General features: G+C 37.4%; 1 protein-coding gene across 1 annotated transcript in view; it reads left to right on the top strand.

Moving 5' to 3' along the window:
• The first annotated feature begins 1281 nt into the window (after positions 1 to 1281).
• LOC132132206 (guanine nucleotide-binding protein G(z) subunit alpha) overlaps positions 1282 to 16433 on the top strand; it is a 47826-nt gene continuing 32674 nt past the window's right edge. Inside the window, exon 1 of the mRNA XM_059544519.1 lies at positions 1282 to 1563. The gene's annotated coding sequence lies outside the window, so the exon portion shown is untranslated. The remainder of the gene's footprint in view (positions 1564 to 16433) is intronic.

Here is a 16433-nt window from a genome sequence, read left to right as displayed (position 1 = left end):
AGTTGTTCATTACTTATCTACTGATGCTCACACATGACCTAAGATCACAGGTCCATCCCTGCCATAGTCACCTACAAAAAATACTAAATAAAAGTCCACCATGTACAGTAGGTAGAGAACATATGAGAATAGTTGCACGTGCACTTAGCTGTCACTTGTCAGATTGTACAATACACTGTGAGAAAAAAAAAGATAAAGTACAACAGCTTGTAACTAGGACAGTAACACTGAAGAGACAACCTGAAAATAAGTAGAAATATTTCCCATCATGGTGCTACAATGAACCTTTTAGAGGTACAAAGATGACCTGTTCCAGTGGCAAGGTGTTGTAATCCTAAAGGTAAAGACCAAACATGTTTTTTATTGGTGTTCAGAGATTCATCTTGAAGGCAGTTAATCAGTTATCACTTATGATGTCACACTAAGCCTACTGATTCCTCCTTTCAGCAAAAGAAATCTTTAGACTACTGAAACTTCCCCAAATCGTACAATGTTTAAGCGGAAATGTATTACAAAAGTCAAGGGTTGGTTGCTGTTCCCTACACCTCACTGAATGTCTAATGCAACAAAACATGCACATGTTAATGTCTGTGAATTGTTGTTTGGGATGCAAAGCACAAACGCACTGGATGTGGTCCTCGGCTGCCTGGGGTGAGGCAGAATCTTGTAGCCTCAACAGGGGGCGGGAGGTGAGGGGAGCATGCTCCAATCACCTACGAGACACTGCTGGATGTTTTATTTGTCAGCACATCTATCCGTACAAGTAGGAGACCAATGGCTGCAGAGGAAGTGTTCCCTCTGTCACAGAAACAGTTGGCACAGAAGCAACATATTACAGCATTATCCAACTCCCTCCTGATACCTTGCCATCATCTCCTCCCTCCCCTTCAATGCCCTCCTTTGCCTCTATCTCTCATTTTTTATATATATTTTTTAATCATTTTCCTGCAAGCTCTTTCAACTATCAATGAAATCACAACCAACCCTGCTGTGGACAGACTCTTGCATCTGGCTGAGTGAATCAGCAGGGCTGCAGAACATCTGCCATATCTTTCAATCACACAGATAAGCCTCCTTATTCTCTATTCATACCCATCATTCTTTGCGATATGGCTTCTATTTTCTTCTCCAGAGATCTCTTGGCACCCTATTCTGCTTTCTCTTTTTTCCTCAGGATTTAAGCCTATACTAGCTGTTCTCCCTTCTCTTCTTTTCTATCCTCACTGACTCCTCCCTCCGTTGCTCTCATACTCCCTCACTCACTCACGAACACAAGCACACATACATGCGCGTGCACACCCTCCTCCCCCATCGCTGCAGTGTCTCTTAACTGCCTTGGAGCTAACAAGAGGGGAAATAGCACATCGACAATTATAAGAGGAGGAGAGAGCACGACACAACGAAAGAGTGCCAGTGAATGAGAGCATGTGTGAGATGAGATTCTGGCTGATCTGAGGATGTTGGTGATTCAGGTCTAAGGGGACGGATCGCGTGCTCCCTCTGCCTCCCAAGCGAATGTTTGTCTGCAGTGTTGCTGGTGAATGGACGGCAAGCGGTAAAACGGTAAGAGAGTCTTTTCCTTTTTTTCATTCTTCTTTCCACACACCCTTATTTCTGTTGTTACACCAAGGCTAGCTTCTCTGGTAGTGTCCTTGGGTTGTTTTTGGCTTGGGAAGGTGAACATGAGCGTGTTTTGCACCTCGGGTAACAGAATGGTATTTTCCTCCATCTCGGTGAGGTGATGCTCAGGGATGATGCTAAAGCAACCCTCATGAGCCTTGAATTGGCTAACGTGTACATGATTAAGGACTAAACATCTTTGTTATCTTGCCCACGTACCTAGTGACGTGTCTTGTGCAATGTTAAACAGTTACATATTATTGAATCTCAAACAGGGCAGCAAACTAGGTATAGTGTGTTAATGCCACGCTCTGTTGGCTGGTGAATATAGAGAGAGCTGACTAAGGTGCACACCCCATGGAGAGACAGGGCTGCTGTTTCTGCTGGCGGTGTACCGATATTCTCCTTTCGCCCATACTCCTGCTGATCTTTGACTCTGACTGCTCCACGTTAACCAACGACACATTCGCTCCCCATCGATCACATCGCTGTGTGTTCCAGAGCTGAGTTTGTGGTCCCCCCGTAGGCAGGCCCCTTTCTCTCCCTTCCCCAGTAAGTGTCATTTGAAACGTTTTTGCCCTAACTAAAATTCCTAGGATTGTTATTGGGCCAAAGAGGGTGGCTAGCCTGATGACAGGGTTGGGTGTGCATGTGTGCGAGGGATCCTACACAGGGAGGGGTTAGGTGGTTGGAGTGGGGGGTATAATGGTGGAGAGATAGTAGGGGCAGAGGGGCGGAGGTTGATGCAGTACACAGAATGAAAGGAGAGAGAAAGGTAACATATATCCTGTGAGATTCCGCCAAAAGCAAAGGAATGGATTCACCGGAAGGCCCACGGACCCATCTCATTAAAGTCTCAAATGTTTCTTCTGGATGGCAAAGAAATGAAAGAGAAAGCAAATAGCCTCTTTTGGGTAAAAGACTCTGATGTCCTGCACTTATACTTGATCAAATTTCTCAGCAGTGTCTCAGACTGTGCTCCGATTTGCCTAAATGCTAGTCAGAAGTTTCCATGTGAACTCAAACATTTCTTGTCACATTCATCTAATACTAAATAATTTGAGATATGCTGTCCACATTGATATTCTTTCCCTTACACTATACTCTACTTTAACAAGTCACATTTGTGTCTGCACTCTTAAAAATAATGGTTCCAAAAGGGAAACATTTCAGTGAACATTTCCTAAAACAATTTTTTTTCTAAGCATTAAAATGTTTTATCTAAAGACAATTTTTTTCCACTAAAGATCCCAAAGGCACCTTACAGATTCCAATAAAGAACCTCTATTTTTAAGTGTATTTATGTTTTTCCAATGTCATTTTAGGAAAAACATCTGAGACAAAGTCGATACTTCAAAGAAACATAGCTGAGAACTCCTGAGCTACAACAGAGTAATATAATTTTCCTCTGGGGAGGTTTGGCCAACAGTTACGCTAGCAAACTTCCCTGCATTACAGCATAGCGGCACCAGTGTTGCTCCATCGAGTGATAAATACAGTAAAGATGCAGGAAAACACAGGTTATGCAAAGAGACACCAGCTCCCCGCCACCCTACATAACCCACAAACAGTCCAAACTGCAGGATGATTGTACAACATCAGCTAAGTATCAGTTCATATTTGTATATCCTGTGTTGTCATCTGATATGATGGCCATTATAGGAGGCTTACCCTCATTTTAATATTGCTCCTCATTTGCTTATAAGAACGCGAGGATAATCATGAACGTCAAAACACAGGCATCACTGTCAGTGATATTTAGACTCTATAAACGTCAACAACAAAATGATCACAAAGAAAGCTTAGATGATGATGATGATGATGATGATGATGATGGTTAAAAATAAACTTCACAGCTAGGCTCTGTTTTCCATGTAGCTCATTTGAGCAAAAATCATGTCGTAAAAAAAAAATGTCTAAACCACTGAACGTCAGATTGTTATGCATTTGGGTCATGTCTTAAAAATACCTGAGCTTGCTGCTACGATAGCAAAGCATGCATGCATACAGATTTGATGTTAATTGATATTTTACCAACGAAAGTTGTTAAATTTATTATTCGGTATGTTTCTGTCACTAAATATATGTTGAATTCAGATCAAACTGGAGGGTTTAGTTTGTGGGGTCATCCTACATGAGTCTGGTGGAGACAAAAAACAATTCTGTCCATGTTTGTAAGAGCACGCTAGAAAGCCAAAAACGGGATGCATGAAAATAATGGGGAGAAAGAATTTTTTGTCTAAGTTCAACAATGATAGGAACATTCTTGAGATGGAAATGCCAAAATATACACATGCTGCTTTCAGAGTGAATGCTTGAACAATCAAAACTGGGATTTGGCACAACAGCAGGGGTCTGGCAAAACACCTCGCTGGTGACCTTACATGCACTGATAGCCAGCTGTTCATTATTGCTCAGGACAAATCACACATCTGCCAAAGAAGATACAGTTTCTAAAGGGTACCACTTACTGAAACAGTTATTCGTTTTATTCATTATTCCTGGTGTGTTGTACGTGGCTCCTGACTGTTTTTTAGTAAAATGTGTGACATTTTTAAAGGTTTGTGGATTAGTCAGATCTTTAATAGTGTCGATGATCAATGTGTGGCACATTACAAGCATGCTACTAAATTTTTTTTTACTAATGGCTCAAAATTACACTTGTTTTTAAACATAACTTTGCGCTTTACTTTCAGAATTTACCCTCATGTTGCTCTAAAATATGAGTATTTATATAGTTCTTTGAAACAAAAGATTGTTCTGGTCGCTATTTTACATCTGCTTACAATGAAAGGGGACTGAATCATTCAAACTGGGTTTTAGGGTTAACTGACTCATAAGATCTGACTCAATGGAGTCATTCATGATTCAGACATCAGTATTTCTTCAAAGGCTTCAGATAACAAATCAAATGGACCATCATAATTGCACTTTTCTGGCACTTTTGCCTTTTTGAGGTTTCAGTCACCATTGTAACTTCAGGAAAAAAGTGACAAGTGCAATATCTGAAATGTTTCCTTCTGTGTTTTGTGAAAAAAATTAAGAAAATGGGTTTGGAATGACATTAAGGTTCAGACTGATCATCGCAATCCCACATGACAAAAAAATAATCTCTCGTTTCAGCTGGAGTTTCCCTTTGAGTGATATCATATTGAAAAATTGTGCAAGATTTGCCTTCTGACATAGATTGGCTAGAATTTAAGTATTCGGTGAAGTCAACTGAAAGGGCTTTTCTCAATGAGAGCATGGAAAATCCAACACCCTGACAAGTTTGGGGTCAGGAGGTGACCAGGCCCTTGTTTTATGGAAACACATGTGAGAGAGGCCCTTTGTTGAATTGAAACAAGTCACTAGTTATATCTTCATTTGTAAGAGGCATTTTGGAATTCCTTATGATCTAGATCACATCCAAGTCTTAAGTTGGTTCTGTTAAGGTTTAAATATGTTTTAGATTTCAAGTAAAACCAGCTCAAACAGTCTGAGAGATAAGTTGGTACTGAATGTTGCCCAAAGTGTTGCAATAAGTGGAAAAGGCTTGCACTCATGTTCCTGTGAGCTAAACAAACAGGCCATTTTTAAGAAATCAATTCCTATCTGAACAATGGACAATGTCATTCCCATCTGAAGCCCAATATTCTTAATCATACAATGATAAACAATGTAATAATGGAGACTGTATTAAATATTTTTACTTTTAAAAAACTAATTTTTTCCACATACAACTATTTATCTACACAATATTTGTTTTATTTTCCAAAGAAAAATGTGAACTGTGTTTGTGGAAAACTATGTTCTGGTTTGTTACTTCCTGTCACAAGTCAAAAGACGAATAGACTTGGCATTTTCACTGACGTCACCTTCCCATTCATGCCAAGTTTGTCTGCATCACCTTTACATGTTTGCTTATATTGCACCTTTATGGGTGTTCATTTACAAAGCAAAGTGATTTGTCATAAAAGCACTGTTGTCATGTCATTCTGTTAGCAGAACGAAATGGATCCGACTGTAAATTCTGAAGTCAAGATCACATTTCTCCTGATGGATCGACTCAGTGTTGGCTTTTGTGTACAGTTTTTATCAGCAGTTTGTTCCACGGTAGTTTTGCATATAACACAGAATGGTTTCATAATACTGTGTAGAGTTGACCAGAAGGAAGTATGTTCGAGAACTGAAATGAAGTGACTAATTTGGCTTTTGAAAAACAATGGTCTGTTGGACTTTATCTGCAGTAGATATACAACATATTCTGCCTTATTCTTATAAAGTTATAAAAAATACTATATAATTAAAATCAAAAGTTGTATCTGTTAATATTATTTAATTGACCTTAGATGGGCAATAAACAGTTGTATTTTTATTTTATACAAATAATTGTATTTTATACTAACGCTGAAAGGCTAGTAAGTACTGTAACAAATATTTTGATAATTTTTAATGAATGCTGTAAACTAATGTTAACTAATGATATCTTATTGTAAAGTGCATGTATTTGTACTCTTGTAATTGTTTTTCTCACATTTCAAACAGTGTGAGAGCAATGTGACATGCTATATTATAAAACTACTTTAATAATTTTTATTAAATAATTATTTTCCATTATTATACATTTTCAAGACTTTAGGTTTTATGCCCTCATTAAGTGAGAAACTACACATTATTTGTATTTTTATTAAAATGCATTTGTCATATTGTACAACTAGTATGTTAACTGAAAGAAACAATGTAATTAAAAATTATTCTTTTAAAAAAATATATATATATTTTTGTTAAATACCCATATTATTAAGCATATTACAATACTTATTATAATTACTATTATTATTATCAATAGATAAAGCATAATAAATAAAAAATACATTATGTAAATATTACTTGCTTCACTATATCACCAAATGGAACTGCAAAAATAATGATTATTTCAAACAAGGTTTCCTGAACACTCCCCCTTCTACCACTTTTTGGACAAACAGATAGTCCCGCCCCAAAACCAAACAACCATTGGTTGAGCCAGTGTTGGAACATTTGTACTGGTCAATCCTTACACTTTTTAAAGGGAAATCAACATACAAATGCCCTACTTTTAGTCGTCTCTACATATTGAACTGGAATAGGTGAAAGTATTTAAACATCAACAAAATCTACTAGAAAAATGGAAACTCATTTGCAAATGATAGGCATGTTTTTCATGTTTTGAAACTAAAGGTGAATGAGTTGGATGAGCAATTTGTGGCATTCATTGGTCAAGCTTGGCTGCATGTGATGTCTGGCTCTATCACTCGTAAATGGCGCTTGGCAGGAAGAGGAGTCACATACTTATATCTAGGTCACCAGGTATGGGAGAGGGACTCAGAGGTGTTTGCATCTTTTTGTGCACACACAACACCAGGGGAAGTGGTTTTAGGAGCTTTAACAGTACCTGGAATAAAAAAAAACATCCCATAATACCGTAATGCATCATAATGACATATTCGATTGTAAAATCCAACATATCAGCTGGCTCATCCGCTATTTATTTAGATGAAGTTGTACACATGCAGTCATTTAATCACATTTTCTGCATATGTGAACCTCAACCAACTTAGTAATGCCATAAAGCTGATTTTAATGTATCAGTCAGAGTTTGATGAGCTGAGAGGTATTTTCATACAGATTACACTATTAGGGATTATACCATTTATGAATGGATTGAGAAACCCTGATGCAAAGTGACATCACACCACATGATAGGAAAGAGATCACAATCCTCATGAAAATACTGAATATCAGCTGTTTCATAATTTAATTTTATATATATATATATATATATATATATATAAATATCTCGTTTATTGCGAGATGCCACCAACCAGTGCAAGTTAAGTGTGAAAATTCAAGGAGAACATAAATACGTGCTACCAGAGCACTGCAGGCACAAACTAGATCTGACAGGTAAGAATGGACTACACATTCAAGATAACTACCTTTTAAAAATAAATTACAATGAAACACACTTTGTCTTTGTTGTTATTGCCTCTATAATGGATAGTCACTGAAATAAAGCAACACTCATATTCCGCTGACCCACTGAATGATGTTTCTAATGTTCGTAGACTTTGGGGCATAATCCATACACATTTCAACATTTCATCTACACATACTTTAAATCATTACATCTTTACAGCCACAACACACCATAGCAGGACATTAAACTGGCACTTTGGTGATGACGTCATCATCCCGAACTTCATCAAATACACACACTAACACGTTTGTTTTTGTGAAAAGTGGGGACATCCCATAGGCGTAATGGTTTTTATACTGTACAAACTGTATATTCTATCGCCCTAAATCAACCCTACACCTAACCCTAACCCTCACAGGAAACTTTGTGCATTTTTACTTTCTCAGAAAAACTCATTCTGTATGATTTATAAGCGTTTTGAAAAATGGGGACATGGGTTATGTCCTGATAAGTCACCCTCTCCTTGTCACAATACCTGTGTCATACCCATGTCATTATACAGAGTTGTGTCCTGATATGTCAAAAACACACACACACACACACACACACACACACACACACACACACACACACACACACACACACACACACACACATATATACATATATATGAGCAATATCACACTTGTAGCTGTGTGATATGGCTGTATATCAGCACGGATGTGATTCGGCCGCAGGTAATCACAGAGTGTGATATTGCATTTATACAACAGTTTTACGGCACGAGAGTGTAAAAACAAGAAACAACAAAGTGTCTTTAAATATCTTCTTTTGTGCAAACTAGGCTACTTTCCTCTGCCACAAATTCAAATCTCAGTTTGACAGTTTAACAGCTGCGCTCTAGATCCGTTACTAATTCAAAAACATCACTTTACAACTCGTAACGAAGGAATGTTGAGTTGCTTTACTGAAAGCTAATTTTATTACTGTGTTAAAAGCTCACTGTTTTAAGTCGAGTATATAGAGTTAGGTGGACTGAAAGAGTTTGGTTACCTGCATCTGATACAGCATTCATTCTTCAGCTCAATCTCATTTTCACAATAAAACATTAGTTTCAATGTCTGCTGAAGAAACCCATATCTTTGTCATACTATCGTTTAATCTGTTAATGGTGATTTCATATGACAGCGCTGCATTTGTTGGCTACATCTTACAAAGTATTGTTGAAAGTAAAAATAACTTCCTTGTTTACAATCCTGTTTCACTCTCTTTCAATATAAAAGTCTTTACTGCCTGTCAACCAAAACTATTTTCTCTGAAACAAATAATAGATTCTCAAGACCAAAGAATGCCTGTGAGATTTACCCAAAACAAATTATATCTCATGTTTAACCACTATAGAGATATCAGAGCCAGTGGCAAATTCCAGAAGATCTGGCCGAGGTGAGGCTGTTCTCGGCAGGCTTGTGAGCGCTGCTGAACGCCCTGGGGCTCTTGAAACACTGAAGCAAATTTTCAAATAGACGTGATCTTAATTAACAAACCGCATATTTGAAGTCTAAACAAGTACATTCTCGCCAACAAAAAAACAAAACACAAAAAACAGTATAATTTTAAAATTATAGTGGATTTGGGTGTCAATGACACTCGCTGTGAGAAATACTGCAAGTGGATTAATACAAATGGTGAAACGGTTGGAGATCCGGCTGAGACTTGAATATCACACTCCTCTCAGCCAATCATATTCGAGGACCAGAAAGAACTGTAATATATATATATATTCATTGTTTTATATGTGTGTGTATGTGTATGTAATTTGAGACAAAGCTGATGCTTAAATGTATTCTAAGTTCATTACTTCTTCATTACAACTTCCCCCATACTATGAAAAAGCACCTCTGAACGATGCAATTTTTCTTCAGTTTTTTTTCTTTTTCTGAGAAACGTCCTAAAGTATTTGTTTGTGAGTGACCGAGCATAGATGAGCTAAGAGGGTCCTCTTTTCTGTTCTCATTATGCACAGAGCGTCATTGTATTCATCTGCATGGCCATAACAGAGGTCATATGACTGAGGGGGAGGTGGAGGGGTGCCATCACCCCATGAGCTCTCCTTCAGTCATATGACCGCAGTAACGGCCATGCTGACGAACACAGTGATGCTCCACAGGAAGCACAGGGCTTGAGTCTGTCCATCCTTGCTAATGTTGTCAAATAATTAGGATACCTGAACTATTAAAGTTAGAAGATATTTAAACCGCTATCCTAGCATACTGCTATAGTTATGTTTTGAGCATAAAATTGCTTTATGTCTTATGTTTTCTTACTTGACATTTTTCCTATTAAAACAAGATGTTGTGGTGTGTGGGACCTGTCAAACAGCTCATCTCATTGGGCTTGAGTAAAGTCTGAGCGGTGAAAGATGACTAGCTGCTTGCTTGTCATTGCATGTGGTGCTGGGGGAGGGGCATTTAGATTCTAGAAAGTGCATGAGGAGCAATCAATATGTGTGTGTGTGTGTGTGTGTGTTTTTCTAAATGTTTTGACCTTGTAAGTTTAGTAATTTTTTATTAAAATGTCATAAGCTGATCTTCTAGTGACATTTGCCAGACTTCTCCATTCATTTTGTCTGCTTTAATCCAGTCAAAGTGACTTCCATTTCGTCACAATTTTAAATCTTAAATCTAAATTTCAGTAATCTTGTGTAAAAAAAAAAGTGTGAATTCCATTTCAAGAATAATTTGTAAATTTTCCCAGGCAAAATCTTGTAATTGTGATCAGCTTGTTAAGTCATGACAAGCATATAATACTGTTTCTGAGTCCAAGCTGCTAAGTTTTTCAAGTGAAAATTTCAGTAGCCATTTATGAGCAGTATTCCTCCTGTATCACACCTTTAAGCTTTTTTAAAAGCTACTAAAAACACACAGTGTAGCTTATGCAACAGTCTCCAGGTTCGTAGCATCCCAGACACCACATTTTTAACAAATCAGAAAATAATAATTACTGTCTGGCCAACTGAGATTTCAGTACGGAGAAAAAGGTTAGGATCAAGCTTTTTCTGTAATACCATGTATATTAGCCCATTACTGTTGAATCACTGATGTCCCACGGACTATTTAAATGTGTTTCTGGGCCTTGAACGTGTCAGTTCCGTTGCTGTCCATGCAGGGTCAGAAAGCTCTCAGAGTCCATCAAATATATCTTAATTTGTGTTTCAAAGATCTTAAGGGTTTGGAATGACACAAGTGTGAGTAATTAATAACAGAGTTTTTGGGTGAACTAACCCTTTAACAAACAGTATGGAAATTTTGTGTGAAGGCAAAAAATTTAACACGCAGATTTTTGAAAAAGGGTTCACGTAGGTCACGTCATGTTGACCACAGAAAGCTGCTTGGTTTGATAATGACTCCTGTGTGAGCAGTACTTTGACAATGTCAGTTGTCAGCAAAATTTTACTAATGTTACCGCACTTTTAGATCAGTATCACTATCAGTCATTATTACTGTGAAAATATTGATGGTTCAACAGCACATGTGGTGTAATATTGTTGTCACAGAAAAAATTTATTTGCAAAATGAGTGTATGTCCAGTTTTGTGATGATACTTGCCCTCATGGACTGTGTTTACAGTGAAAAGTGAAATCACACCCCAGCTAAGTGCAGCAGCTACTGCTAGCGCAGAGATAACCCCCCCCCCCCCTCACCCCCTTCAGAAATCTGCTGTTCCTCAAAACAGCTCATATCTTATCAGAGCCTGAATTTGAACATTACACACGACTAAAGCAGCACTCATAGACAGATTAGCAACACGTTGCTCTTGAGCTTGATCAGATCTCTTTTGCAATTTTTTTTGATTATTTGACAGCAGCTGCGGTTAAAAGTTTGTGGACAAATTCAGACTGTTAGGCTAAGAACTTGAAGTCCAACCAATAGTTTGTACACCATATCCCCGTTCTTCAATCTGTTTTCCCCTAATAGACGGTTTCCCATTTCTCATATGAATATAGAAATATTCACAGTACACAGAAATGCATTGTCAGGGCAAGCAGGCCATGTGACTGCAAACAACAGTTTTAATAGGGGCCAGGGCATGCCCCTACCTCTCATGGGACTGTTTATGATGAAAACAGATCTGCTATACAGTCGCCCACCATCAACGCCGGCCCCATCCAAATCAAAAGTCCTCTGTTTTGGGGCTGCTGTTGACTGAAACACTGCCACTCATTGTTTCTCCTGATGTTTGCACTGTGGTACAACAAAGACGTGTCCTTTGAGCAAGACATCTAGGGTCGGTTTTGGGCCATGAACGTACAAATCCTTGGACAAATGTGATTGTTTGAAGCTCATCATGTGATGCCTTCACTCATTTCCAATGCATACGACCCCTTCATCCAGATGTGATGAAATGCATATGCCTGGAACACTCTGACTTAAAAGTTGGGATAGCTTTGCTTATATATAGTCACATAACTAATTAACACTACAATGAAGCTCAGTGGTTTAATGAGATCCCGTGACTTCAGTCAGAGATAAGAGGAAAAGCTCTGACCTTGACTAATTTAGTTATTAATCATAATACAGAATAGCCTCATCCTGATAACCTGCTGCTGTGTCTCCACATTCATCCTCATAAAGCTTTGTCTCACTTCTTCACCTCAAGCTCTTTGCCAGTCCTCACAACCTGTCATAATTCAAATCTTCTAAACGCTATTACTTACACAAAAAGGCCTCTATCTCTTTGTCTCCCTGATTCAGTACTCGGACTAGACGTGACTCAAGACTTGTCCCTTGGTACGCCTAGAATCCTGTTGTAGCAAAAACTAAGGAAATTAAGCGGAAGTATATGATTGAAAGTGCATAAAGCCTGTACAATGACATGTGGGTTGAGAATTTGTTTCCTTGACTTATTATCCCCCTTTTTTATCACTTTCTAACAAAATTAAAACAAGGCAATGAATTAGTACAACAAGGCCATGATTTACTTAAAATGTTGCAACAAATTCATATTTTGTGGAAATTATATAAAAAAAAAACAGGGCAAATTAATAAAACATGGCCACAAATTAATTACTTGTGGAACCAATTTGGAAAGAGGGGAACAAATGAATAAAAAGTGGCCAGAAATTAAAATATTAATGAAATTATTTAATAAAAGGAAGGGGAACAAATTAATAAAACATGGCCACAAATGAAAACTGTAAGTCGTGGAAACAATTTCATAAAAAACTAGAGTAAAAATTTATAAAACCTGGCCATTTATTAGTAGTTGTGGGATCTAACACAACATTTTTACTTTATGTTTTTATTTTATTTTTTGTCATATTACAGGGCTCTGCAGATTTGTGAACAATTTCAGAGAAAAATAGTTTGAGTGACTACTGAGTTACATTTTTTTCTTTTCCCCACACAAATCCTATGTTCTGCATTTAAATTATTTAATTTAATTTTATTTGTCATTTTCACTGCATGGAAAAAAATGATGCATTTAGCCTAACATTTCCTTTTGTAGTATACCAAAGAAAACCAGAACATAATAGTGAGTACATGATGACAGATTGTTCATTTTTGGATGAACTATTACTTCAGCAAATGTAACAATGCTATTTGGGCCATGTCGGATGTCTTGCATAATGCAAGCCTTTAAATGCAGCATGCTGGATATCTAGTCTGCGACCTACATCTTACTTGTTTCTGTTGTAGGCAGGTTCCTGTACACCACCAATGAGTCAAAACCCCAGAAAGACTAAGACGCTGATTCCTGTCTGAGCTGGAACACTGTATGTTAGCCGTCCTGTCCATAATCTCACCTGTTTAGTGGCAGCTGTCAGTACCAGAGGCATGACCCTGTCACAGGGGAACTCTGAACCATGTTTGACATCGTGGATGAGCATGGTTTGCCATTTGATGTTATGAGATTAAATGAAAACCTTCCCCTGTTCGTAATCTGTGTCTCAAATCTCAGAGAACATTCTCAGAAAAACCCAAAGACTTAAATCTCGCTTCCAACTGACGTTGTTTCAGGTTTTGTCATTTCAATTATGCTAAATCTTGCTACCTGGTTTATTCTTCTTTGGTCATTGATAGCTCTGTGGAAACATGTTTCAGAATCTTTCAAACCAGTGATTATTAGCATACGGGAAACTGACAATAAAGTCACCAGAAGAACTTTCTGACTAAACAAGACTGACATGATTACTTTCCAGGAAAACTGTGAGTATTTGAATCATTTGTAGATTTATTAAACCGTCATGTGTGATGGACTTGAGCAGGCAAATTTCCCTTTCTACTTTTAGTTTTTCTATAGCCTGATTCAAATTCCTGTAACTTTTGATGTTTAGAAGGTTTCTGGGTTAATGGAACAGCATTTACTTATGCAACCAAGACTATTTTTTTTTGTTGGTTCATAGCATATTGTTTTTTAAAGTTCGTTTTTAACAGGCCTATATCAAAATGTCATTTAGTTTGATGTTTTTATATGTTTGCTCTTTTATATTGCAAAGATAACTCCAACAATACAAACATATTGAATATATTTATTTGTGAACTAAACTAAACTAAACTAAACTAAACTAAACTAAACATAGTGATTGCAACACAAATAATACAAAATGCCCACTCTTATTTTTAATAGTAAAACTAATTAAAATATAATTTTCTGTGAAAGATAAATAAATAAATCTTTCTAAAAAAACCTTCTTTTCACTTTGCTAGTTAGTAAATCTTACAAATAAAATCATAAAAAAATTTAATCAGTAGAAAAACCAAGTGTGTGCAGGTATCAATGTTCGGCTTTCTTTTAACTGAGATGATTGGTTCATTAAACAGCTCACCCTTGTATCATCATATCAAGACATTTTAAATGAATTTGACTGAAAAATGACTGAAGTGGTGTTTCCTCAGTGGGTAGAGTAGTGTACTTTGTAATTAGTCCATCTATTTCCATCAGTTTGTCCCATTCAGGCTGATTAGCTGGCCAGTTTCAAGCATGATAGGGGTAATTAGCCAAACACAGCAACCTTTTTTTTTTTTTTGAGACACTTGCCTCCTCTGTCAAAATGTCTGACTGGTAAAAAGTACGCCTAAGTCATTTGTATTAGAGTGGCTGTAACAATACATAGTGATTTAACAACCATAACAGTGTTAATCGGTCAGTTTACAATGCTAACCACGTGATAAAATGCCAGAGTTTCACAATTGCATTAATGGCCTGGAAACAATTAGATCTGCAAAGTTTTTGTTTTAATTATAAGTATTTATTTTTATTTTTAATTTTTTCTGACACTATTACAGTGTTATATGTGTTGCATCAGAATACTTTATCTATTGTTACAACTGTGGCTGACAAGTCATGCTGGGTGTGTGTGCTGCTTTTGGGGCATTAGTGCTCTTCAGGGGTTTAGTGTTCTCCCTGTACAGAAAGGTCATATTGTGACATCCATTTGTTTATGATGAGTCGCCCCTGACATTGAAATCTGGCCATATTCTATGATATCCCTGTTGGGAAATCCCCTTTTAGATGCTAGGTGTGTATGGAAACATGGTATTTGAGTTCTGGCTGGTCATTAGCTGGTGCAAGCTAGTCATTAGCTACAGTGCTAATATGTTCTCCCACCACTACTTACCTGTGAAAATGTTTTAGCTAGCTATCTAAATAATATCTGGTTTAATGGCACAAACATTTGCAGGTAACTCTATCACCCCCTTGAGTTTGGAGCAGTGTTGCCAAGTCTGCTGTTTTCCTGTGGAATTGGGCTACTTTTATTATACTGCTGCCACGGGTTGTTTTTTTAGTCCACAGGTTGAAGCTATACGTCCGGTCCCCTGGAACGCAATTTTGACTGAGGTGACTGAGGTCCTGTCCACTCGAATATTGTTATTCTCAAAACGGCAGCTTTTTCTACGCGGTTTGGCAGTTCGTCCACATGCAAATGCAGCGCCAGGTTACTGAAACCGAACAGTTTGAAAACTCCCGCCAGGGTGAAGATTATCAAATACTCCAGTTTCAGTGTTATTCATACTCAAGGGGCCGATAGAGTCGGCCCACTGGAAACATTTTCAGGCTTCTGATTGGCCAACATGGTTTTACGGTTGAGATTATATCGCCACCTGTTGGCTTGGCATGTTATTGACAGTGCTTCATAGCAGGCGTTTGCATTTTCTTGTTGACAGGGATTGTTTTTTTTAAATATCCTTTTTAATATCCGTGTACGTGTGGACATGGCCTGAGGCGATTGGGCTAGTTTTAGGTACCAATTTGTCTGGTTTGTTACGCAAACCTGGCAACCCTGGCAACCCTGGTATAGAGATTTGTTTATGCAAGAATGAACATCAACATGAGTCATTTTACTGAGGAAGAAACGGAGGGATATGTTGTTATGCAATTTATTAATCACAATTGTGAAACTGAGAAATTTCCTTTTACATTTCATCAGAATTAATGCACTTTTGCATGTAAGCACAATTCAAGTGAATATCAACTCATATTTTACCTTATCATTTATTATTTATCATATACATTCTACTCAATTTCTCAACTCAATTTCTACATTGAGGTAAAATCTTAAGAAGCTTCTCTTTAAAGGCAATTCCTAATATTAATTCCAATAAACTCAAATGATGTTCATGCTGTTCTACTAAAACAACACCTGGAAATGAGTTTGCATGAAATGAGTTTTAGCACATCCGGTTCCATCATGCTGAGGTCAATGGGGTTTTTTCTGAATGGGGTTTTTGGGTAAATACCTGAAATAAGGTCTGGGATTAACACAAAATCAAGATATTTTCATGTTTTATTCTGCAACACAAAATACACCAGTAATACCTCCTTGTGAAGCTTTTGAACATTACAGGTCATATTGAACAGGATAGCTCATCTA

Source organism: Carassius carassius, chromosome 49, assembly GCF_963082965.1.
Source record: "Carassius carassius chromosome 49, fCarCar2.1, whole genome shotgun sequence".
Taxonomy (NCBI): Eukaryota; Metazoa; Chordata; class Actinopteri; order Cypriniformes; family Cyprinidae; genus Carassius; species Carassius carassius.
Note: the sequence above shows the minus strand (reverse complement) of the source record. Positions and strands in the feature narration are given on the sequence as shown.